This window comes from Suncus etruscus, chromosome 3, assembly GCF_024139225.1.
Source record: "Suncus etruscus isolate mSunEtr1 chromosome 3, mSunEtr1.pri.cur, whole genome shotgun sequence".
Classification (NCBI taxonomy): domain Eukaryota; kingdom Metazoa; phylum Chordata; class Mammalia; order Eulipotyphla; family Soricidae; genus Suncus; species Suncus etruscus.
In genome coordinates, this window is record NC_064850.1 from 154,153,794 (window position 1) to 154,180,850 (window position 27,057).

The 27,057-nt window shown below is 38.4% G+C and overlaps 1 protein-coding gene across 2 annotated transcripts in view; it reads right to left on the bottom strand.

Annotated features, from left to right (window-relative positions):
- Nucleotides 1-27,057, bottom strand: part of KCTD1 (potassium channel tetramerization domain containing 1) — an 802,770-nt gene that overhangs the window by 323,500 nt on the left and 452,213 nt on the right. The window contains exon 6 of one of the 2 annotated variants that reach the window (XM_049769549.1): nucleotides 21,674-21,686. The exons of the other annotated variant lie outside the window; for it this stretch is intronic. The gene's annotated coding sequence lies outside the window, so the exon portion shown is untranslated. Of the gene's footprint in view, nucleotides 1-21,673; nucleotides 21,687-27,057 lie in introns of those variants that run through there. 2 annotated transcript variants of the gene reach the window in all.

The window sequence follows — 27,057 nt, forward strand, 5'->3', positions numbered from 1 at the left end:
AGCTGTACTCTCTCCCTAACTTCCAGAACAAAGTTAAATTTTAATACAAAAGAGTCTTTATTTTCAGCCTAATTTGAGTGTCTCAAAAAGCTAGATGGAGGGCCCGGAGAGATAGCACAGCGGTGTTTGCCTTGCAAGCAGCCGATCCAGGACCTAAGGTGGTTGGTTCAAATCCCGGTGTCCCATATGGTCCCCCGTGCCTGCCAGGAGCTATTTCTGAGCAGACAGCCAGGAGTAACCCCTGAGCACCGCCGCGTGTGACCCAAAAATAAAAAAAAAATAAGTAAAAATAAAAAAGCTAGATGGATTCTTGTGAATTGTTTGTATGTCAGAAAACAGGCATGAACTTTAGCATTTCCACCTTAAAATAAAAAATAAATAAATAAGTAAATAAATAAATAAATAAAAGAGATAGTACAGTGAACAGAATGCTTGCCTTGCATGTGGATGTGATCTCTGGCATGTTAAATGGTCTCCTGTGCACTGCCAGCAGTGATCCCTGAGTACATAGCCAGGAGTAAGTTCTGAGCACTTTTGTATGGCCCCCAAACAAGTATATGCACACACACACACACACACACACACACACACACACACACACACACAGAGAGAGAGAGAGAAATATGATGGTGAATTAATGATTTTTGTTGAGTTTATGATGACTTTGTATGCATGTGATATAATGAAATGCTGGTAAGACTATATAAAAGTACAATGCATATAATGTACATAACTTAGTAACAATAATGTAATTATTAATTAGAGAAAACATTTTAAAATTAAAAAGAATTCAAAGTAGGAGTCAGAGTAATAGTGCAGTGGTAGGGTGTTTGCTTTGCACACGGCTAATCCAGGATGGATCTCCATTCTATCCCTGGTGTCCCAAATGGTCCCCCAAACCAGGAGTGATTTCTGAGCACATAGCCAGGAGTAACCCCTGAGTGTCACCGGGTGTGGCCCAAAAACCAAAAAGAAAATAAAATTTTTAAGTAAAAGTAGTGAGCAATATATATATATATATAATTCTATTTTCCTTCTTGTTTGACTTTTTTTCTTGTTCAGTGAGAGTTTTACTCATATTCATTTTTAATTTATGGCTCCAACTAAGAGAAAAAAGTATGCTTTTAACCCTCCCCTCATATTACTTAAATATGGCTTAGGTGGCTAAGCCAAAGCTTTAAAAATGGCTCACCTACATATCCACCTAAATAGCTTTATTTAAAATGCTTTGCTTTTCTCTTTTTGGTTCACACCTAGCAGTACTCAGGCCTTATACTCCTGGTCTGCACTCAAGGATTACTCCTTGCAGGTTCAGGAAACCATATAGGGCTCCAGGGATCAAACCCCAGTCAGCTGTATGCAAATTCCCCACCTGCTGTACTATATCATTGAGGCTCCTGAATAAGCATTCTTAACCTAAGAGATAGTAATTTTTAACCTAGAATGAGACTTTTCCAAGACACGTTTTATTTAAAAAATAATTTAATGCTATAAATATTTTTATTTTGAAATAATTCTAAAAAGCAAAACATTACAAAACTATAGAAAACCTTTTTCCCCTGCCTTCTGAACCAATTTAAGAGTAAATCATAGACATAATAACTTCATCAACTCTGGAGTTCTCTAGTATATATATTTTGTGTAAACATAGATAATCTTCCCCAATAACCCAATGAAATCAAGATTAGAAGACTGGCATCAATGACATTCTCACTATCTAAGCAAACATGTTTTCAAACGACACCATTTTGCATTTATTAGTTGAGTTTCTTAAACTGTGGGCTGCAACCCTATGTTGGGTTCACTGTAATTGAATCTGGCAGTTGAAAAAAATTTTAAAAGGTTTTTTTCTGTAATAGAATTTTTTAAATTGTTATTAATAATTTTTATTTTGACCAAAGTGGATTACAAATATTTCACAGTAGTATTTTAGGTACATAGCGACATTGAATCAGGGGCATTCCCAACACCAATTGTAATAGAATTTTTTATGATTAATTGTCACTAAGGATTTTGTTTGTCTATCTATTTAATATACCTATATACCTGGGGCATGTAAAAATGTCTCCAGTGTAAAAAAATTTTTTAAATGTCTCCAGTGAAAAGGGTCATGAGTGGAAAAAGTTTATAGGTCCCTATTCCATATAATGTATTTATTAAATTCTAAACGACTAGCTTTCAGAATTAAACATCATTATTGTTTATTTCATTTAGCTAACCTTTTCTAGATTTAAAATAGTAATCCATGAACGAACACTTTAATTTGAACAAATAGGACCAATGTTCATAAATCAACTACATTTATTTCATATTGTACTGTATAGGATCTGCCTCTCTGGCGCTAGTTATTTCTACCTCTTTGAATGAAAATCAGGTAAGGTTCTATAATTCTTCTGGATACTCTTTGGTATGATAGTTCCTCTGATGATTCATCCACCCAAGAAGTCTTAGTTAATAATAAAATGTCCAGATCACAGAGACTTGTCAAACTTTCCACTGTGCTTAAAGTGAAGATTTCTTTCCTTCTGCAACACACCCCTTTTCATGTTGGACATGGAAAATCTGAGATGACTGACTCGGCCCCCCTATCTACTCTACTCCTCCCTCCCACTCTCAGCTCTAAGTTGATCTGAGGCATCAAACCATCTCTCCGAAAGGATGGAGGTGAATCAAGCAAATGGGTACGAGACAGCAAGGCATGAAATTGACTTCTGGGTAATCTTTGATGGTTAACTTTGCTCCTGAATGAGTTTTAGGAAAATGAAATTCTCACATTTTAAAGGAAAGACCATTTTAAACTAGGAGATCTTTCCACCATCCCCAAGTGTCTGCCATCTGATTGAACAGGTCTCTCCTATTATTTGAAAGTAGAGCATTCCCAGGAAACTTTTTGTAAATGAAATGGCCTAATGTGCAGCAATTACCAATGGTTTATATGAAAAAAATCTGTTTCCAGACCCTTAAAAAATAATCAAATAATACATCAAATATAAAATGGGCTCAATATTCTTCTCATTATACAGAGTCCACCTCCTCTTAAAACACAACAGTGAAGACTGGAGTGAACAGGTTTGGCCCTCTTAACTAGAGAATGGGACTGCTTTTAACTCTGGCAAAGTGGAAATTGTGGCCTCAATGACCTTTTCACTGATTTCAACTTCATGATCTCCATATTTCAATTGGTTTCCCACTAGAACAAGTTCAATGACATAGCCAAGGCCTGAAACAGAAAACTCATCATCAATGGAAAGTTCATCTCCATCTTACAGGAATAATGATCCACCAACATCAAAGCCAACACAATAGTACAGTGAGTAGGGCATTTGCCTCAGGTTTGGCAGCTGCCACCCCATGTGGTTCCTCAAGTACCAACAGGAGTTACCCCTAAGTGCAGAGCCAGGAGTAAGCCCTAAGCACAGCTGAATGTGTCCCTGCTCAAAAAAAAAAAAAAAAAAGCATCAATTTCAAAGTAATTCTGGTATGTAGTAGAATCTGAGGTCTTCACTACCCTGGAGAAGGCTCAGGCTCACTTGAAGGGTGCCTTCTCCTTCCTGTACCCCATATATAATGAGAATGAACAGAAGTATGGCAACTCCCTCCAGAGTATCAGCAATGTTTCTTGTAACACCAGCTGTTTGGTACCCTGACCAAGGTCATCCATGACTATTTTAGCATCATGAAGGGTCTCATGACCATAGTTCACACCACCATCCTCACCCAGGAGAAATGGATAGCCTCTCTGGGAAGCTCTGGCATGATGATCCAAAGGCAGCTCCTTCTGGCACTGGCACCTCCAAAGCTATGGGGAAGGTTAACTAAATTGAGAAGAACTAGGTGATCCAATAGGGGGCCACATCCAAGAGGACCCTCTTTCCCAAAACCCTTCAATAGAGATTCCTGTTTACTACAGGTACTTTCAACATAACATTTTGCAGTATAAAAATGCAAATGTTTCTGGGTAGACCAATACACTCAATCATTACTAAAATGAATTAGAACAGTGCCTTAGAATTAACTGTGCTCAGCCTTAATCTGGGGCACCCACCTCTGATTAAGTTCCTTTGGAGTGAACATGCATTTTTGCATTTCAAATAAACTCTTGGGTATGAAGACATTGCTGGCCAGAAAGCCATGCTTACAGAGGTCTATCAGAAAGCAGCTGTAAGTCTCTAGAACAGACCTTGAGTAATTAGGCATCAAGCTTCAGCATGAGTTCCAAACTCAAAAAAAAAAAAAAAAAATACACAGGTCTAGGAGTAGAAATCTATGCCTCTGGGGCCGGGCGGTGGCGCAAGAGGTAAGGTGCCTGCCTTGCCTGTGCTGGCCTTGGACGGACCGCGGTTCGATCCCCCGGCGTCCCATATGGTCCCCCAAGCCAGGAGCAACTTCTGAGCGCATAGCCAGGAGTAACCCCTGAGCGTTACCGGGTGTGGCCCAAAAACCAAAAAAAAAAAAAAAAAGAAAAAGAAATCTATGCCTCTTACTGTAGAAGATTCTGAAAATCCTCTAGGATGGGCCTAAATATGAGAAGATACCAAAAACGTCAGGCACCAAAAATTGTTTAACTGGAAGCCGCCTGATTTGAAAAACAAAAATAAAACTGGTCTCAGCAAAGGGAATGGGTGAGTCTTATAATAAGCCATCTATATGTCTAGCACCCACTTAGGGCCTCAATGAGAGCCGGGAGTCCCAGATTGTTTAATAAACCTCCATCTTCAGGCTCCCTTGACATTCCAGTTAACACCTCACTGAAGTGACTAAGCAGTAAGCACGCACTGGAGTCATACCTAGCTCTGTGGTGGCAGCAATATTATCTGATTGAAGATGATCTTCGTAAGTCTGGGGGACAGGAGCGTTTGCTCAGTTGGTTTCAGTGAGACTTTCACAAAGCTCCTTAAGCACTTTGCCTCATAGCAGGCAATATCCAGTCTTCCTCCCTCTGTGGCGTTATGCAGGGGCTTGGAGCTTCATTAGCCCCAGCTTAATTTTTACCAGGTCCCCGCTGAGCATATACAGATGCAATTTTTTTAATTGACTATTTTTTTATATTTTGTACTTTTCTTTCTTTTTTTTTTCTTTTCATTTACACAAATACTGTGGCACAAGGGAGATGAGTCATTGGCAAAGTTTGAAATTTTGTTGGTTAGGACATTTTGTTGGTTGGAAGGCATTTTGGTAAAGATAAGTCCTTTCAGAAATAAACACTTTTTAAAATTGTGAGGGTTATAGTTGCATCAAAAAATACACAAAATCTAGCTCTAAAATATTTTCCCAAACTACTGTGTATATAAAATTAGATCATATATTACATCAGCCAAATCTAAATTTTATTACTAAAAATGATATACATTTTGGGCTTCTCATGAAAATATCTTTTCTCTTAATGAAAAAGAACCAGATAATTTAACTTATTTGTCAGACACAAGTTTGAAACAAACTGGAGCTAGCACATTTTCAAATCCGAGCTTATTGATATCTCTACGTGACTCTAACTTGACTCTCCAAACTCAGTACTAAGTAACAAGGTGTTTTCTTAGTCAGCAGTATGCTCTCCACACAGAAAAATAATTTGTACTTTTTTTTTTACTAGTGTTCAGTACATTCTGCTTATTCTAGCTCTCATCTGTACTTTCCAAGTTGGGAAGTCTTCCTACTTCTTTTCTATCTCTGAAAAGTTAATGTTATTTTAAAATGTCCCCTGTTACAGCCTAGATTCTCTCGAGGAGCATATTCCTTTCCATAGAATGGGCATTTTTGCAACTTAATATCTTACATTTGATTACCATTGGTGCATATTTAAGTGTTGTCTTGGTCGTCTTGTTTATTACATATATGTATTAAAAACTAATAAAAGCAAAATAATACAAAAAATGAGCATTTCATTTTGGCATCCTCCCTCTACAAAGCCCTGCAGATGTTTGGCTGCCTGTGATATATTTTGGAGCATGGAATTTGCAACTGTTATAATTAAGCAATACCATTAAGTCACCCGAGAGTAAATTAGAAGCTAAACTGGTGCTGTGTGCTCAGGAACCCAAGATTATGGGCTGAGATCTCTATTCAGTGTATGAAGTCAGCTCCCTTCAAATTGATTCTGAAATAAAAGGTGTTATTTCTATTCCCCACCCCCAAAATACATAAGTGTATTAAACATGTCCCTAATATTGATTTGGCATGCCAGTTGTAATCTTAAATTGTAGGGGGAAAATGTTTTAGTAAATAGAGCTATTTCTATTTTGCTACTACTGTTTCTGTTGTAATGTGCAAGAGAAATGTGTAGGTCTGGATTATTTCCAGGAATTTGGCAGAGTTCCATGGACTCAGTAGCAGTTGGGAAAAGGAAAAAGAAATCAAGAAAAAGAAAGGGAAAGGAAGACGTCCTAGTGCATCCTGTTTGGGTTTGAACTAAATAAAAGTAAATTCAGTTCTCCAGGTTCTACCTCCCTAGAGGAAGAAAAATGACCAACAACCAAAAATTGTTAGCAATATGAATATAGTCTTCACTCAAATAAATTTAATCAGCCTATACTCCAATATACCCAGAATACTAACAACTGCAGACATGTTAACTATTTACCTAACAAAATTAGAATATATAGTCTTGTACATGTCACCATGTTAAACTCCTCTTTTCAATGACCAAAGATCTAATGGTTATCTAGTCTCCCTGTGCCTCCGAATATACTTTTTAGAAAAATATTATGAACATATATTGGGAACCTGTTGGATATGCAGAATCTTAGCCTCATCCACCTACTAAATCAAAATCTACACTTTCACAAAATTCTTGGGAGATTCATCAACATATTAAACTTGAAATCACTGATCTAGACCCTTTGCATTCATCCTGTTGACAGTCCACCAAAAGCTTTTAGTTCTAGGACTAAACTTTCTGCTTTCTGTTTCTGCTTTGTGTCCATTTATCAATCACTCCTGCCTTTCCCATGTGGTTAGTGTCCCAAAATTCACACTCAATGCTGGCAATTTTCAATTCTTCATTAGTACCACTCACTGGTCCAGAGGACTGAATCTCTTCTCTCTCCTTTTCAAAAGAGCTTCTTTCACTGACCTCTCCTAAGTAATTTTGATAAGGTGTTGATGTCATATATTTTCAACTGAGTCCATATACTGATCTTTTCACTCCTCAAATGATGTGAAGACAGATTATTTTTCTGCTCACAATTGGCATGTGTCCTCCTTAAACTGATAATCTGCTGCAATTTGGCAGCCCAAGTATACATAGTTTTCTGTTCTTTTGCCTGTTTTTCTTCTACAGATACTACTTTTCACATTCATTTGTAAGGGTCTAATTGGTTTGGATGTAATAATCTATATGAAAAGCTCTTTGTAAAGTGACATTTGTTCTTTATATATATGAGCATTTAGGACTTTATTCTCCCAAGACCCTCCTGGTCTTCTGAAGCTCACACATTTTCACTCTACCTATAGCAGGCAAATTGTTTCCCACTCTGTAACTTTTATGGTTGGAAGGCGGCAAAGGATATCAGAATATAAGGTTATATACTTGCTACTGATCTTTTTTTTTTTACAGATGTGAAGTTAATTTTAATAGTAGTTCTACTTTTTAAAAATATATATATAAGTATATATATATCTTTATTTAAGCACCATGATTACAAGCATGTTTGTAGTTGGGTTTAGTCAAAAACAGAATAAACCCCCTTCATCAGTGCAACATTTCCACCACCAATGCCCCCTTCCTCCCGCACCACTGCCTGTATTCATGACAGGCATTCTACCTCTCATTCTTTAACATTGTCATGCTAGTTGTTAGTGTAGTTATTTTCCTAACAGCGTTTACCACTCTGTGGTGAGCTTCAAATTGTGAGCCAGTCTTTCCGGCCCTTTCAGCCCTTAACTCTATTGTCTCTGGGTCTTATTACAGTAATGTCTTTAATTTTTCTTAAAACCCATAGATGAGTGATACCATTCTGTGTCTCTCTCTCCCTCTGACTAATTTCAAGCAGCATAATAGATTCCATGTACATCCATGTATAGGAAAAGTTCATGACTTCATCTATATTGACAGCTGCATAATATTCCATTGTGTACCACAGTTTCTTTAGCCATTTATCTGTTGAAGGGCATCTTGACTGTTCCCAGAGTCTGACTATTGTAAATAGCGCTGCAATGAATATAGGTGAGGCTAATGATCCTTAAAAAAAAAAAAAAAAAAACGGGGCTGAAGTGGTGGTTCAAGCCTTGCTCATGCTAGCCTAGGACTGATCACAGTTTGATCCCCTAGAGTCCCATATGGTCCCCCTAGCCAGGACCTATTTCTGGGTGCATAGCTAGGAGTAACCCCTGAGCATCACCAGGTGTGGCCCAAAAACAAAAACAAAAACACCATAAACTTGGGAACCATTACACTGTGTTCATACAGAAAGATCCTATTCTTACAAAAATATTCAATTATTTAATTAATGATATCAAAGTCCAATAAATCGTTACTACAACCAATATACACCCACTCACACACATATGATATGTCAAAAGAAAAGGGGCCATATCTGCTTTGTATTCAGGACAACCTCTGTAGATTCTTCTTCATCTCCCCAAAATATTGTTTTGTTAGCAGCCTCTGATTATTTTCTATCCAAAATTTAACTATGTCAATCTCCACAATCTTCAGGTCATGAGTCACTTAAGCAAATAAAGAGCACATAAGCTTAAATACAAGGAAATTTCTCAAAAACTGTCTTTTGACTCTATTTTCACACTGAGTGAGATGTTTCTTGTCATGGGTCAGTAATAAGAAACAGATCTGGCTAGCCCATAGCTTTCAAACTGCATACCATTTTAATATATTAGAACCAACATTTCTTTATTCCATATCCATTGAGTGACTTCAATAGGCTAGGAATAAAGGAACAAATCTTACAGCTAAATAATTTTTCCTTATTTCTCCAAGTCATTTCTTCTCAAATAAATCATGAGGGCCTCCTAGCTAACTAAAAGGTCTCCATGACTCTCCTTCTACTCCTATACAGTTCACATCACCCTTGGGGGCACTATCAATTCAGAAGAGACCTTGAGCACTTTTCAACTCCCTGTGGAGGCACTCTCCCAAGCATCTAAAAGAAAGAGCTCTTGATGGAAAAATCAAACATAATTTTAGCTAATATGTTTCTTAGTCATCTCAGTTTAATTTTGGTCCTCCCCACACATGGACCATTTTTCATAGTGCTTCCAATTGTTACAATTACCCTGCCTCTTGAAACTCAATGTGCTTAGCACTGTGGGACCTAATCAAGTTTTCTGAGCAGCTCCATGCTGTGCTCTCAGCACTCTGGGACAGTGGAAGACAACTCTAAAACTGGGGAGAAGTATGTTTTCCTTTCCCTATTCCCAAGTCTGTAGTTGGTTCTCAACAAGCTTGTTTCCTTTATATGTAGCCAGTCATAAAAACCTATGATCATATTGAGAATCACTGCCCCAAGATATATCCAAAGGTGCTTAGAGACTTCTGATACCAAATGGGGACTTACACAAACAAAGAAAATGACACTCCAAGTAACAAGTCCCATACTGAACCCTGGATTCATATGTCATTGGATGAGTAGTAACATGTATATATACAAATAAAACCTCATTTTGATGAAAGCCCTACAGGTTTAAGTTGCCTGATCTAGTTCGGCTGTTTTTCAATTGAGAGCAATGTACTTTAACTCAGAGGGACTCTGAATTTTATTTTCCTAAATGTCCCCTGGTAAATGATTCTCTTTCACACAAGTTAAATATTTTTGTTTCCAGAGTCTTTCCTTCTAAATCTGAAGAAACTTCACACAACTGCCTTTTAGTAGATACCAAGAAGAAAACTCAAACATCATTAGTGTGAAGTTTGGACAAAGGCTGCCTGCTTCTAAAACTAAAAAAAAAAAAAAAAAAAGAATGCTTTTGATACATTCCCTACTTTATACTTTGTAAATTAGTCTGCCATTCTCATCAGTTGCCCCTGAGGGCTGGCGAGAAGAGCACTGGTGCCCCAGGTAATATTTTTTTGGCAACCCCTCCCCAAAACAACAAAGCCAGTCCCCCACTGCTCTCTCCTCTCCATTCCTCAGGTCGCCCCATCTCTCTAATTGGTATTCATCCAATGTGGAACAGTAGCTATCAGTACTCGATGATTAACAGCCTTGTGAGACCTTGTGCTAGCAGCAAGAGTTGGCTCTTGTCTCCACTATTTAAAAGGGAAGCTTGAATGTGCTATTCTTGTTTCAAAGAGGTACAGATGGATGGCAGTGTGTTCCTACTATCTGAATGGGTCGTGGGAGCTAGGGATTTGGGAGACAAGATACATCAAAAATCCCTCTACAGTGTCCTTCCAACACTGCTATCTACTGGGGACCTTTTAATGCCTGATCTGATTCTACATAGCTCAAACTTGATTTAAGTTTAACAACTCAGTTGTTTAGTGTTGAGCTATCCCTTTATATTTCAATCTTATGGTCATCATTCAATTTTCTTCCTCACATGGATTTTGCATTGTCCAGTCCCTTTCTCCCAGACAACCCCCAAGTTAGGATTACCAAGTAGAAACTGAATACTCAACCTTATCCATATTTTCTAGAGAGTAAATGAGAGTTACATGCACAATTCTGTTTCTTCAGAATGAGCCTTGAAGGTCTCTAGCTCAAAGACTTTTGTATGTCAAGATTATGCTTTCACCAGATGGGTTCTTTGCACTGGAGTTGGACACAGAATTTCAGAAACATGTTTTAGGTCTCATGAAACTACCAAGTATGTTTGGATTGTACCAGATTTCATAAGCCACGGAGCAAATTGTAAATACTTTTGGATACTGGTGCATGTTTTATAAATAATTCTGGCAGTGTTTTAATTCTCTAGGACTTCAGGGGTTTGTTATATTCCATTTTTTATTATTTGTTCATTTCCATGTGGCCTTATTTCTACAAACACAATTTCATGAAAAATAGAATTAGGTCCAGATTTAGCAAATACAAAAGGATGATTTGTAACATTTCTCTCATAAATTGGTTCTGAGCAAAGGCAAAATGAACTCATTTATACTTAGTAAAACATAATTGTAAATTTACACATAAAAGTTGAAAGGGAAAGTTGCTGCTGTAACTTCTTCAGGGTGACTGAGTCTTTCTCTTTTGAGCATTCCTATATTCCAGAGCCCCCACACCACTAGTAATCTTGAGTAGGCAAAGCAATGACTAAGTGTTCCCTGTAACAAGTTCCTCTCCATATAACTATTTCCTATTTAGCGTGCTTCATGCTCACCACCTTGGGTTTCTGCAGAGTGCCTCAGGAAAGACAAAATAGGTTTTTTTTTTTTTTTTTGTGGTTTTTGGGTCACACCCGGCAGTGCTCAGGGGTTATTCCTGGCTCCAGGCTCAGAAATTGCTCCTGGCAGGCACGGGAGGACCATATATGGGACGCCGGGATTCGAACCGATGACCTCCTGCATGAGAGGCAAACGCCTTACCTCCATGCTATCTCTCCGGCCCCAAAATAGGTTATTTATAAAGAAAATTCTGAGGTGTTTCTATGATTAATGTCTGTCCAGAACACTCTCTTCAAACAGATGTCATGAGGGCTGACTCTCACAGGGTTCAGGTTACATTTTAGAAAGGATTTCTCTGATGACCTATTTAAAATTACATCTTCTTGGACTAGAGAAACAATGCAGGAGGTAAGCACTTGCAGTTGCTTTGGACATGACCCTGGATCAATCTCCAGCACCACTTTTCAGGTTCTATTGCTTTTGCTCATTTTTTATTCTTTTACTAAGATCCACATATGAGAGGGAACATTCTGTATCTGACTCTCCCCTTAATATTTCTTCTTTTTTTTTTTTTTTTTTTTTGGTTTTTGGGCCACACCCGGTAACGCTCAGGGGTTACTCCTGGCTATGTGCTCAGAAGTTGCTCCTGGCTTGGGAGACCATATGGGACACCGGGGGATCGAACCTCGGTCCGTCCAAGGCTAGCGCAGGCAAGGCAGGCACCTTACCTTTAGTGCCACCGCCTGCCCCCCCTTAATATTTCTTTCTGAATTATTAAAAAGATCTCTCTTGGGGCTGGAGAAAAGTACACTAGAAAGGAATTTTGCTTTGCATATGACTGACAAGGGTTTGGTCTCTGACAACCCATATGATCCCCCATATCCCTTCAGGAGTGATTCCTGAGCTCACAGCTAGGAGTAACCCTTGAGTACTACCAGATGTAGTTTTAAAAAAAAAAAATGACTCTCTTGCTAAAGATTGGCTGTCCTCCTTCCCATTTATTGAAACCTAATTTCTTAATTTGATGGAATTTTGGTTTAGGAGGGCACAGCCAGATGTGCTCAGGATTTTCACCTGGCTTTTTGTCCTTGGGGATCACTCCTGGCAGGTCTGAATAACCAAATAGGGTGTCAGAGATAGAGCCCAGGTCAGCCCTGTGCAAGTCAAGAGCTCTACTCACTATACTATCTCTCTAGCCCTTAATTTGATGGTAAAATATTTGAAATATAGGGTGGAGCCTTCATGAATTAGATTAATGTCCTTATAAAAGACTCCAAAGCTGACTTGTCCATACCACCCACAAAGACACAAAGAAAACTATCCATCAACAGGAAACCATCCCTCATCAGACACCAAGTCTACTGGCTCCCTGGTCTATACTTTCTGGCTTCCAGAACTATAAAAACTAGGGCTGTAGTTACAGTGGGCAAGGCACTTTGCTTGCATGACATCCCACTGGGTCCCCAGAGCACTGCCAGAAGTGATCCAGCTGAATAGAGCCAGGAGTAAGCCCTGAGTATCCTGGGTGTGGCCCAAAAACAGAGCTGTAAGAATTAAATTTATATTGTTTATAGATATTTTATTATAGCAAGTCACATTAATGAAGTACCTTCTAAAGGAGTCTCTGCTACTATTCATTGAAAAAACACTTGAACGCAAACTTGTTGAAAGCAGAATAGGGACTAGTTTAGAATTATAAAATAGTCAGAAAAAAAAACATAAAAGTATCCCTAATGGAGAGTATTATCTCACTTTAATAAGGTAATAATGACAATAAATGAATCATGTCTCCAACTCTATATTCATCCTTCAGGCTTAGAAAAGCACTTTCGGGGCGGAGAGATAGCATGGAGGTAAGGCATTTGCCTTGCATACAAAAGGTCGGTTGTTCGAATCCCAGCATCCTATATGGTCCCCTGAGCATGCCAGGAGCAATTTCTGAGCATAGAGCCAGGAGTAACCCCTGAGCGCTGCCGGGTGTGATCCAAAAACCAAAAAAAAAAAAAAAAAAGGAAAAAAGAAAAGCATTTTCTCCTAAAACTTTGGGGTGAGGAGGGGACACAAAGTGGAAGAAGAAGGGACCTAGACACAGTGATGGAAACTTGTTGACACTCTGAGAGTAGATTTGGTACAGTGATGTTCCATTCCTAGAACATTCATCTAAACACGATTGTAAATCATGGTGTCTAAAAGAAATACCTCGCTTAATCAGAACTTTTGACGGCATGGAACAGAAACCTGAGAAAAATAGCTCATGCATGAAGGAGATATGTTTATCATAGAAGAGTGCAGGGATATCATTTTTTCTTTTTTTTTTTCTTTTTTTTTTTTTTTTTGGTTTTTGGGCCACACCCATTTGACGCTCAGAAGTCGCTCCTGGCTTGGGGGACCATATGGGACGCCGGGGGATCGAACCGTGGTCCGTCCTAGGTTAGCGCAGGCAAGGCAGGCACCTTACCTCTAGCGCCACCGCCCGGCCCCCTCATTAACTCTTAATAAGAGTATCAGGTTTAAACTCACTGGAGTAGCAGCAAGGACCCCGGGAACTAGATTTGTTTCTTCTTTTGAATTCTTTTATTTTATAGGCATTTCTGTAGGATTGAGATGTAGAAATTCTAGCCTCACCCAATATAATTCTACAATCAGATCTTCTTAGGAGAAAAAGAAACGCAAACAAAGTTTCAAAGTTGAAGGCCAAAGAGATAATACAAGGATTGACATTTGTCTTGCATGTAGTAAACTGTTTTAATCTTGAGCACTGCATATGATCTCCCAACCCTTGCCAGGAATGATCCCTGAGCACAGAGTCAGAAGTAATTCTTGAGCTCCACCAGGCATTGCCTCAATACAAATTGAAGTCTCAAATTTGAGTCTTATTGGCCCTTCTATGTATATTTTTTGAATTGTCCACTGCTGTTCAGAGAACACAAACATTAAACTGGCCAGGATCAAAAATATTTGCCTCTCCTTGCACCTACGTGAACTCTGTCAGCCTTGTGACGCTCACTCAAAGATGGAGGGAGTGGTTTCTTCAAAGCAAATTTAGCATATGGTTATAACATGAAAAAGGGAAAACAGCAAAAAGAACAAAAACTTAATATTCTACGAATCAGGGCCCGAGAGGTGGCCCAGGCAGTAGGGCATTTGCCTTGAACATGCTAACCTAAGACAGACCATGGTTCAACCCCCGAGTCCCATATGGTCCCCCAAGTCAGGGGTGATTTCTGAGTGCATAGCCAAGAGTAAAGCCTGAGTGTCACCAGGTGTGGCCCAAAAACCAAAAATAAATAAATAAATTCTAGCAATAAATATAGTGATCAGAAATAATGTACCCTCTTTTATAATAGTTTTAGCAACTCAACCTCACAGAAAGTAAGCCATTTGCTCAAGATAACAAAAATAGCTCTCTGATATGGCCACTACTTCCCAAAACCTCAATTCCTTTTAATCTAGAACAAGTTTTCTCAATCTTTTTCTGACTGAGGCCCCCTTCTGACCTTCCTTCCTGTGACTTCATTTTGTTGTTGTTGTTGTTGTTGTTGTTGTTTGGGCAACACCCGTTTGATGCTCCTGGCTAAGCGCTCAGAAATTGCCCCTGGCTTGGGGGGACCATATGGGACACCGGGGGATCGAACCTCAGTCCTTCCTTGGCTAGCGCTTGCAAGGCAGACACCTTACCTCTAGTGCCACTTCTCCGGCCCCTCCTGTGACTTAATTTATATCGTGACCCCCCCTATTTATATTGTACCAGCCTGTGAACTTATTTGAAAACCCTAAGGGTTTTCCATATGGCAAAAAGGCCATATGGAGCCTGGTTGAGAAACACAGGTTTAGAAGACTGTACTCCTATTTATTTAGCTCTCTAATTCCAAATATGTTTTGAAACTCAGCTCAATATGATTTTCTTTTGGAAGTCTATATAGATAAACTCCTCATATACATGTTAATAAGCAGTCATGCACAGAACAATTATATCTAAATAGCCATGAGTCTAGACTTTTTGTTCATCTTCACGAGAACACTAAATTATTTATCTGTAGAACCCTGTGCCTCAAGTTATGCTCAGTAAGTTTGTGTGCTAAAATTGAACTAAGGTTGTGTTTTAGTTTCACAAAAACACATTAGTCTATTGGCTCCGAAGGCCCTCAGGGTTTATGTGTAATTCCCATCCTTAAGGGTATTGTATAGTGACCAAGAACTGATAATAAGACTGGAAAGCTGGGGCCCAGAGCGATAGCACAATGGCAGGGTGTTTGCCTTGCAAGCAGCCAACTTAGAATGGACCCAGGTTCAGTTCCCATATGGTTTCCTGAGCATGACAGGAGCAATTTCTGAGCACAGAGCCAGGAGTAACCCCTGAGTGCTGCCAGTGTGCCCCCCCCCCAATTAAAAATTTAACAAAATAATAACAAAAAAGACTGGAACACTTAGCTAAATGAGGCTAAGAATAAAGCTGATTTGACCTATGTTCCAAAGAAGAGTGGGAGTTAATCGAAGAAAAAGAAAACAATAACAAGCTGCTATGTTTACATGTCAACAACATATAGCGATAAACCAGGCAAGGCAATTCTAAATAATAGTTACAACACAAGAAAACTGTACACATGTCCAAGATTTGTATTTCCTGACTGATCTGAAAATGCTGAAGCTCAATTTTCTCTTCAAAGTCATTATTAACATTTTTATAGTATAAAGCTCTTGGTTTCCTTAATTCATTTCATTAATTATAGATGTCATTCTCATCTAATGGTTTAATTAATAACTTGTGTTATTAGAAAGCAAGAGTTTTACTGAATTCATTTTGATTCACTTTGATGTTAGCAGCGGTGAAAAAGTAAGAGAAGCAGAAGAGAATGAAGGGATTGCGCTTTAAATAATAATAGCACTGCAGCGCACATCTGTGTTATCTGACACTTAGCAGTCAACCCTAGATGACTAGTTCTAGGTCTTGCTAGACATTTCACTTCTTAAAGATTAACTTAATAGGGGCCAGAGTGGTGGCGCAAGCGATAAGGAGTCTGCTTTGTGCGTGCTAGGACGGACCACGGTTTGATCCCCCAGTGTCCCATATGATCCCCCAAGCCAGGAGCAATTTCTGAGCACATAGCCAGAAGTAACCCCTGAGCATCACCGGATGTGGTCGAAAAGCCAAAAAAAAAAAAAATTAGCTTAAGAGTAGTTACTTAGGTCAAGAGCATGGATAATACCTGGCAATGATCAGGAGTTATTCCTGGCTCTGCACTCAGAAATTACTCCTGACGGGGTTCAGGAGACCAAATGGGATGCTGGGGATAGAATCCAGGTTGGCGTGTACAAGGCAAATGCCCTACCCTCTGTACTGTCACTTCAGTACCAAGTACCTTATTCTTACCAAGACTTTCAATAAAACACTCATGTAATAGGCAAGAAAGACACCTACTAGGAAGGTAGAGACTACAACTAATCCTTCGGTCCCTGGAATGGAATATGATAATCCTGAGCCCTGCCAGAAGCCCTGAGCACCATCAAATAAAACCCCAAAATCGAAACAAAGTTGTTTGTGATAGCTACATAAGAATTCAATGAAATTTAACATGAATCGAAAATAAATAAATAAAAAGGTTGGGAGCTACATGTAGCTGAACTTTGTGAGAAAGTTCTTGTAGAATTTTAACAAGAGAGAAGGAAGAGGAATAGAAATTTGTGGACAATATCTCAGAGGGCAGAAAAGCATAGCACAATCCCATTCTATTATTCACTTATGCTAACTGTGTGAAAACCTTTTCTGAAAATTCAAATTGAGTACTAAAACTAGTCCACTAGGTGATCAACCCCTATTAATTAAGGATTTGAAAAGCATGACTGATATGTAAAGGTCCTGAATTCTATCACCATGGATTTGGTCTCTGGCGCCACACTGGTCAAAATTGGACACTTTGGGGCGAGAGTAGTGGCAGAAGCAGTAGGTCATTTGCCTTGCATGCACCTAACCTAGGACAGACTGCAGTTTGATCCCCAGGCATCCCAAATGGCCCCCCAAGCCAGGAGCTATTTCTGAGCGCTTAGCCAGGAGTAACCCCTGAGCATCACCAGGTGTGGCCCAAAAACAAAACAAATAACAACAACAACAACAAACCTGGATACTTTGATACCAATGAGCACTGTTGGGTATAGCATGGCAGTCACCAGAGCCCTGAACCCAAATAGCACCACATTGCAAAATCCAAACTAAACTACCTGGCCCACACAGTGAGGTCAACTATTAATGAAAATAACCCTCCACCCCCAGAACAAAAGATGATAATAATAAAATAAAACAAAACAAAGCAAAACACTGCTCCTGTGTTTTATAAATTTTGTTGTTCTCTCTTTCTCTCTCTCCCCCTTCCTTCTCTCTCTCTCTCTCCCCCTTCCTTCTCTCTCTCTCTCTCTCTCTCTCTCTCTCTCTCTCTCTCTCTCTCTCTCTCTCTCTCCCCACCCTTTCAGGCATAGTAAACAAGTTCTTAATTTTACCTGGCATCTGTTTTATCAAAATATCTTAAAAAATTAAGTTAGTTTAATAACTAGTATACAGTCACTGGATCTCCTATTTATGATTTATTTTTGTTATTTGTTAATTGACTCAAATTGCAGTTCAGGTATAGACAACACAAAGGAGAGCACAAAGTAGAAACTGGTAATACACTGAAAAATGTCCATAAGAACATGATATCTATCCCTAAGGCCGCTATCCCAGTTTCACCAAAAAGAATCCAACGACCACCTCCATAAGAAATGATTGGAATCACTGAAGGTGATATGACAAACCCAATGTCATATAAAATGTTCATCTTTCCTGAACTTTATTAGATAGTTCTTTATATATTCTTATATACCTTTCCTTTGGAAGTGTTGCAGAGAACAAACAAGCATATTACAATAATCCTGCGTAACTAAGGGAACCAAAAAAAAAAAAAAGGTGCCATCAGGGGGCTTTATTTGAACTCAGGCCACATTTGTCATCATCTTCTGTGTCTCTCTGGGTTGCCATGCAGGTAAAATGGGCTAATTCAACTCACCTAGATATGTCAGACAAGTGGGAAAGATTATATTTATGCAGGGTTCACTGACTGTTTTCAATATGAAAAGCACGATGGATGTCACAAACAGGGCTGTGACTTCAGGGGAGACAACAAACAGGCTCAGATGAACTTTTAAAAAACAAAGGCCCTATTCTCATGTAAATACTCAATAATAAAGGCTGTGGAAAGAAGGCCACAGGAAATATAAAATATAAACAATATTTTCCATGAGGAGTCAGCAGATTTTATCAAGTTAATAAATTATGACAATAGAATATATAAAAGCAAGCTCATGCAGAATCAAACCAGAGAATATGGTGTAGAACTGCCGAAATTATCTGGTGAGAAAGATCTCATTGATTTTTAGAACATCGGATCTGGGAGATAGCAATGCAACGATAATTATATCTGGGAAGGTTGTTCAGATCGAATGAATAATAGCTTTTTTCTCATAAAGTGTTGAACATCCAACACTATTTAAATTACTTATAAAAATATAATTTAAAGTTTTTTGACAAGAGAGCCCGGAGAGATAGCACAGCAGCGTTTGTCTTGTAAGCAGCCAATCCAGGACTAAAGGTGGTTGGTTCGAATCCCGGTGTCCCATATGGGCCCCCGTGCCTGCCAGGAGCTATTTCTGAGCAGACAGCCAGGAGTATCCCCTGAGCACTGCCGGGTGTGGCCCAAAAACCAAAAAAAAAATTTTTTTTTGACAAGAATACCTTTTCATCTATATTTACTTTATCTTCAAAAGTGTCTTTTCCAGGGCCTGAATAAAAGTATAATGACCAAAAATCTTTGATATGATCCAAAGAAACTTTTGGGCCACACCCAGCAGTGCTCAGGGTTAGGGTTTATTCTTGGCTCTGCACCCAGGGATCATTCCAGATAGAATGAGGACTGAGAGACTATATAGGATACCGAGGATCAAATCCAAGTCGGCAACAAGCAAGTACCTGCTTCCTATATTATTGCTCCAACCCCTTGTGTTTCATTTTGACTTTTCTGTCAGCCATACCTACTTAAGTGCAATAAAATCCCACATGTGCATAAACCAAAATATTCAATTGAATAAAATGTGTTGTTGTAAAGTTAACGAAGGAGAACCTATGCAATTAACCACAAATAGGTTTGAGCCAGCTGTTGGATACAAACAAGTCTTTGTTGAAAAGTCACATCTAGGCCCCGGAGAGATAGCACAGCGGTGTTTGCCTTGCAAGCAGCCGATTCAGGACCTAAGGTGGTTGGTTCGAATCCTGGTGTCCCATATGGTCCCCCGTGCCTGCCAGGAGCTATTTCTGAGCAGACAGCCAGGAGTAATCCCTGAGCACCGCCCGGTGTGGTCCAAGAAAAGAAAAGTCTCATCTTGTTTTGTTTTTTGTTTTTGAGTCACACCCAGCAGCGCTCAGGGGCTACTCCTGGCTCTACGCTCAGAAATAGCCCCTGGCAGGCTTGGGGAACCATATGGGATGCCGGGATTTGAACCACGGTCCTTTTGCATGCAAGACAAATGCCCTTCCACCATACTATCTCTCTGGCCCTGGTCTCTACTTCTTGCAGTCTTGAAATTGGTTAAAACATAAACAGGCACAATTCTGGGTTCTTGCCCATATAAAATTTTCTTTTTCTTTCTTCTTTCTTTCTTTCTTTCTTTCTTTCTTTCTTTCTTTCTTTCTTTCTTTCTTTCTTTCTTTCTTTTCTTTCTCTTTCTTTCTTTCTTTCTTTCTCTCTTTCTTTCTTTCTTTCTTTCGTTCTTCTTTCTCTTTCTTTCTTTCTTTTTCTTTCTTTCTTTTTTTTCTTTCTCTCTTTCTCTCTTTTTTGGTTTTTGGGCCACACCCAAAGTTTATTGGCATAAGACAGACTCTGGGTTCCAGGCATACCAGTCTATCCAACTCCAGTCATTCTCAAGGTCCCGGTGAAACTTTTGCACACTTTAGCTATAGTTGGTATCAGACTTTTATATTTAAAGACTCTGGATTCTGTGCATTTCTTTCATCGATGTCAGGCTGATGTGGAGCATCCTCTAGTTTCAGCATATCATTAAATGCAGAGCGATCTGCCCTGCATGCAGACTGTTGCTGAGTCGCCTGGGTGTTGGGAATGCTCTTTGGAGTAAGTCAATGCCAAAGCAGTGGTAGGTCTTCTCTGTTAGAGGCTTGGATCCTGGGAATGTTAAAGACAATTGTGGTTGTTTCCATAGTTCAGGTGTGTGTGGGCGATGCCCATTCATCTGAAAAAAGAAAGTGAAGGTGGAAGATACGTTGACACAGACCAATTCACAGCATAAAGGCAGAGTTTAAGAAGTTACTTTACTGTCTCTAATAAGGACCCCAGCCCTGGAATTTTGTGATTTTGTGATTTCTTCAGTCTAAAGAGGATTTTGCCAGGATAACTGGCCTCTAATGTAGGTAGGGGATACTTCGACAGACATTACAGTTGCCCTCTTTATTACCTCTTGTTCGTTATGACATTAGTTTCTCCTGGCCCTCCTTCTTAATTTTCATTTCTCACAATGTCTCAGTACTATTTGGTGGGGGTTGGGAAGAACTTAGGTCACACGTAACAGTGCTCAAGGGGTATTTCTGTGCTTGAAAATTGCATTCACAATTGCATTCTGAATATTGCATTCAGAATATAAACTCACTCAGCCCACTGAACTATCTGGTCATTCACTAATCCTCTGTATCTACCTACTCCCCTCAAATGCTCTCCAAATGTTCAGTCCTCCTAATATTACATGAACACATCACATAATCTCATCTACGCCCATGGCTTCAAATACCACCTAAACTTTATGACTGACAACTCTGTAGCTCTGATTCCACCCTGTCTCCTTGTTCCTCTCTCTTGGTTTACAGTTGCTTAGAAGCAGTTCCAGATTAGTTATCTCATGAGATCATCCAACCTGACCCTTCATCTTCTTTCTAAAATCTGTGTGGATGCTTGGATGTTTCTTAAAATTCTTTTTTTTTTTTTATTAAAATTCTTAAACTTCGGGGCCAGAGAGGTGGTGCTAGAGGTAAGGCATCTTGTAAGCCTTGTAAGCACTAGCCTAGGATGCACTGTAGTTTGAACTCCCAGCGTCCCATATGGTCCCCCCAAGCCAGGGGCGATTTCTGAGTTAGACAGGCCTCTGTATATCATCCACAACTGAGTGGAAAGATCCCTGAAAAAGAAGAAGATAAGAAGAAGAAGAAGAAGAAGAAGAAGAAGAAGAAGAAGAAGAAGAAGAAGAAGAAGAAGAAGAAGAAGAAGAAGAAGAAGAAGAAGAAGAAGAAGAAGAAAGCACAAACCTTTTTATGTATTTATGTACTTGCTGGTTGGGGTTTTTTGGCTGCTTTTTGTTTTCTTTGTCATTGTTTTTTTTTTTCTTTCTTTTTCGTAGTTGCTAGCTTTGATTTTTTGTTTTTTGTTTGCAATTTGTTTGGGTTTTTTTTGTATTTTTCTTGTTATTTCTTTGTTGTTTTTTGTTATTGTTTTTTTTTTGTTTTGTTACCTTTTTCTTATTTTCCCTCCCTTCTTCTAACTTGATATTTATAACACCTAGAAGGGCCCCTCCTAGGTTTTTTTCTCTTTCTTTCTTCTTTTCCTTTTTCTTTTTCTATTATCTCCAACAGAACCACATTGCTTAAATCATCTTGTTCAGCCTCATAAATTGAGGGAGAAAAATGAATGGTACCAGGTCCAGACACTCGCATGGACATTTAGTGGAAATAAAAAATGACCAGACCTGAACGTCAAACACAAAGTCAACAACAACAGAATCTATACCTAATCCACAGCAAGCTGTACAAGTGGGGACCAGTTACACTAGTACCTTAAATGTTGCTGTAAAAGATTTGTAGTTCACTTCAGCCACAATAAAAACTTTTTTAAAAATCTTAAACTTATATTAACCATGAAACCCAGAAATTCTACTGCTAGATATTTACCCAAGAGAACTGAAAACATATGGGCACAAAAAGTCATTGCTTACATTAGCATAACAGTGGAAACAACATCACTTTTCATCAACTGGTAAATAAGAAAAATATATAGGTTGAATTTTATGCTAGATAAAGTATATAATAATAAAGCTATTTTAAAAATAAGTTTCAGGGCACTGAGGTAAGTCATTTTCCTTGAATAAGGCTGAACCTGGTTGGATTCCCGACATTGTATATGCTCCACCAAGAACTGCAAGGAGAAGTCCCTGAGCACCAAGAAAGGAGTATTAGTTCCCACCCCCCTTCAAAAAAAAAGTTACATAAGGAGGCAGGAGAGAGAGCATGGAGGCAGGGTGTTTGCCTTGCCAGCAGCTGACCCTGGACTGATGGCTGCTCGATTCCTGACATTCCATATGGTTCCCTGAGCCTGTCAGCAGTGATTTCTGAGCTCAGAGCTGGGATTAACCCCTGAGCATAGCCAGGTGTGACCCAAAAACCAAAAAATAAATAAATAAATAAGTTACATAAGTTACACATAAGGTCAAGGATTTTGGTCATTTTATTTCTATAGAGGTAACTATGTACATTTGTACCACAAAAGTAAATACTTGTGTAAAAATGTGACCCAAGTTTATTTGGGGGATGGAGCAATAATATGTGGGCAGTGTGCTTGTTTGCCTTGCATCCAGCCATCTAAGTTTGATCCCTAGCATCCCATATGGTCCCCCAAGCACTACTAGGAGTGATTCCTGAATGCAGAGCCAAGAGTAACCCCTGAGGTAGAGTCAAAAAGACAGGAAAAATAATTGTTAAAATAGTCTGCTTTGTGCCAGTAAGATAGTACAGCATATAAAACATTTGCCTTGCATGCACTGGCCAGGGTTCAATCTAGCATCCTGTATGGTCTCTGAGCCTACCAAGAGTGATTTCCAAGTGCAAATCCAGGAATACCCTCAGAGCACCACTATGCATGGCTCAAAAACTGAGGGGGAAAAGTCTGCTAAGGAGGATGGGTGAAAAAAGGGAGGGAACCTTGGGCCAGGGGTGAAAGGACAACTCACTGGTGTGAGTTTGAAGTTGGACACTGAATATCTGAAACTATTCAATAACTTTGTAAAGAACTGTGCCTAAATAAAATTTCAATACATCTGCAATGTGCATATTTAATGCAAATTATTAAAACATTAAAAAATGTAAACAACAGTAGAGGATGTGTTACATGATAGGTATTGGAATATGTAATGCCAGAAACTATATAATGAGCAACTTTGTAAACCACCATGTATAAATTCTAAAAATTTTTTAAATGATAAAATAAAATGTGTATTTTTACATTTATCTGAGTCAAACAAAACTGTCTAAAGTTATGCTTTCCCACTGAAACTGTTCATCTCAGGGAATAAAAGTGAGAGTATTAATTTCTTATTTTATATGACTTTAAAGAGAATTTTCAATAAAATAACAATATTTAACAACAAAAATATATGAAGTCTTGAAAGTTAATTTTAAAAATAACAAAGAAGGGGCCAGAGAGATAGCATAGAGGTAAGATGTTTGCCTCGCATGCAGAAGGACAATGGTTCAAATCCTGGCATCCCATATGGTCCCTTGAGCCTGCCAGCAGCAATTTCTGAGCGTAGAGCCAGGAGTAACCCTTGAGAGCTGCCAGGTGTGACCCAAAAACAAAAACAAAAACAAAAACAAAAATCTAAAAATAACAAAAGAAAATAAAAAATTAAAACAAAAGAGGCAATAGCACCAACTAACAGTATTAGGTGTTTTAAACATTAAGTTGAACTAAAAAAATGTATCTAAATTTGAAAAATATATGCCTCATCAAAATCAATCAGGTACCTAGAAATAAATTTAACAGGAAATTAAAAACACATATAGAAAATTCTGTCACTTTGTTTTGGACCACAACCAGTGATGCTCAGGGATTACTCCTGGCTATTCACTCAGAAATCACTCCTGGTGGGGCCAGAGAGAGAGCACAGCACAGAAAGAAGAAAGAAAGAAAGAAAGAAAGAAAGAAAGAAAGAAAGAAAGAAAGAAAGAAAGAAAGAAAGAAAGAAAGAAAGAAAGAAAGAAAGAAAGAAAGAAAGAAAGAAAGAAAGAAAGAAAGAAAGAAAGAAAGAAAGAAAGAAAGAAAGAAAGAAAGAAAGAAAGAAAGAAAGGAAAGAAGGAAGGAAGAAGGAAGGAAGGAAGGAAGGAAGGAAGGAAGGAAGGAAGGAAGGAAGGAAGGAAGGAAGGAAGGAAGGAAAGGAAGGAAGGAAGGAAGGAAGGAAGGAAGGAAGGAAGGAAGGAAGGAAGGAAGGAAGGAAGGAAAGAAGGAAAGAAAGAAAGAAAGAAAGAAAGAAAGAAAGAAAGAAAGAAAGAAAGAAAGAAAGAAAGAAAGAAAGAAAGAAAGAAAGAAAGAAAGAAAGAAAGAAAGAAAGAAAGAAAGAAAGAAAGAAAGAGAGAGAGAGAGAGAAAGAAAGAAAGAAAGAAAGAGAGAAAGAAAGAAAGAAAGAAAGAAAGAAAGAAAGAAAGAAAGAAAGAAAGAAAGAAAGAAAGAAAGAAAGAAAGAAAGAAAGAAAGAAAGAAAGAAAGAAAGAAAGAAAGAAAGAAAGAAAGAAAGAAAGAAAGAAAGAAAGAAAGAAAGAAAGAAAGAAAGAAAGAAAGAAAGAAAGAGAAAGAAAGAAAGAAAGAAAGAAAGAAAGAAGAAAGAAAGAAAGAAAGAAAGAAAGAAGAAAGAAAGAAAGAAAGAAAGAAAGAAAGAAAGAAAGAAAGAAAGAAAGAAAGAAAGAAAGAAAGAAAGAAAGAAAGAAAGAAAGAAAGAAAGAAAGAAAGAAAGAAAGAAAGACAGAGAAATCACTCCTGGCTTGAGGGACTGTATGGGACACCGAGGATCAAACTGAGGTCCATCCCGAATCAGCCGTGTGCAAGGTAAATGTCCTATCGATGCACTATCGCTCTGGAACCCTCTGTCACTGTTAACCGACATCATGAGATAAAAAAAAAAAATATGCTGCTCCTTTGGCTTGAAAAAAATGTAGTCATTTTTAAAATGACTGTCCCACCCAAAGCATTATATAAGTTCCATGTAATACCTATCAAAATCCCATGACATAATCAAGAAAATTTTAAAAAGTTACTTAAATTTATATGGAACCACAAAAAGAACCTAAATAGCCAAAGCAATCCTAAGAAAAAAGAAGAATGGAGACATCACGTACTTCAACTTTCAACTATAGTACAAAGTTATAGTCATCAAGGAGCTGGAGAAATAGTACAATGTGGGGGGCACTTGTCGTTCACGTGGGCAACCAGATTCAATACTCAGTACCCCAAATGGTTCTCTGAGCCCTGCTTGGGGTAATCCAGGAGTGTAGAGTCAGGAGTAAGCCCCGAGCACCACCAGACATGGCCCAATCAACTTTCCAAATATATTTTTTAAATGCCTGAGAGAAAAAGTCTTGTGATCTAATAAGCACATTTTCTTAAATATTTCTTAATTAGTATCACTAATTATTCCTAAAGCATTAAATAATAAATTAAAGACTACACTAAATAAAGATGAAAGAAAATAATGATAACTTAGATTTTCTACTATAGGCTTTTATTAATTTAGTTATAGGTTCTAATAAACTTTATTAAGAAAATTTAAAAAGACGAAAATAATATGGTGCACTTTTAAAATCATTTCTATGGTAATTCATTAAGTCTAAAGCACCATTTATTGTAAGAAGGAGACACCATAATTTTATGTATTATCCAAAAGAATTCTAAGTTTAGAGTTATTCAAATGTGACAATGTTATTCAAATGGGTTTTACATTAGAGCAAATACAGTCTATTACGTTCAAATTGGAAGGCAGTATTTCTTTCCATAATTTTATATCTGAAGTTCCAAAATTGAAGTGGTATGTACGGTTTATCCTTTCATTCTGAATCTTCATTTATTTCCTGTCTTTAATGTGGCAAGTTTATTTATTGATGCATCAGCCCAAACCGAGAGTACAGACCCTGCGCATGCTTACCCAGAGTGTGTGCAATCTATTTTTCATGGCAGAAAAGAAATTATTACTAATAATCACATGCCAAAACAGAAGCCCATCACCCAAACATAAGAGAACAGTCTATGACAGCAACTTGAAAATGTTCAGAAACCATAAAACGTTAATAAAGGAAACATTTCTTAACAGGCAGCTTGAATGAACATGGTTGAGTGAATATTATGTAGTATGGAAAGTCACTTGGAATGTAAAGGATGTTTGGGAGGATGTAATGGTGGGAGACACAAGCCCTGGAAAATAAAAGAGCTTTGTTCAGAGAGAGAATGGGCAAGAAGCCAAGCCGTGAAGACTGAAGAAGGGAGGCAGAAGGAAGTTCATGATGGTAAGATCATTATATGTATCATATAATAGTCTATAATGGTAAAGGAGCAAAATAACAGATATTTTCCTAGCAAGACGTAGAATCCTAATTAATGGCCTAGCTCTGGATACATAATAGAGAATTATACCAGAATAAGAAAAGGAATATTATCATCAATGTCATTGAGATTCTTCTGTCTACATTCCCATAAAAATATACTCCCTCAATGAGACATTTTCTGGGAAAGTGGGGTGCAAGAGGTGCCAGCAGTGCTTGAGAGGCCTAGTGGTCACTCTTGATAGTTTCTGGGCCACCAGACTAGAAAAGCCAAATGGTAGAGCCAGAGGTAGTGTTTGGGCCCTGCAGTGCTTCTGGCTTTGCAGGGCTATAACTACAGATACTGTATGTACATTATGGTGCCAGAGATCAGACCAGCATTAGGTAGGTGTGACCTAATT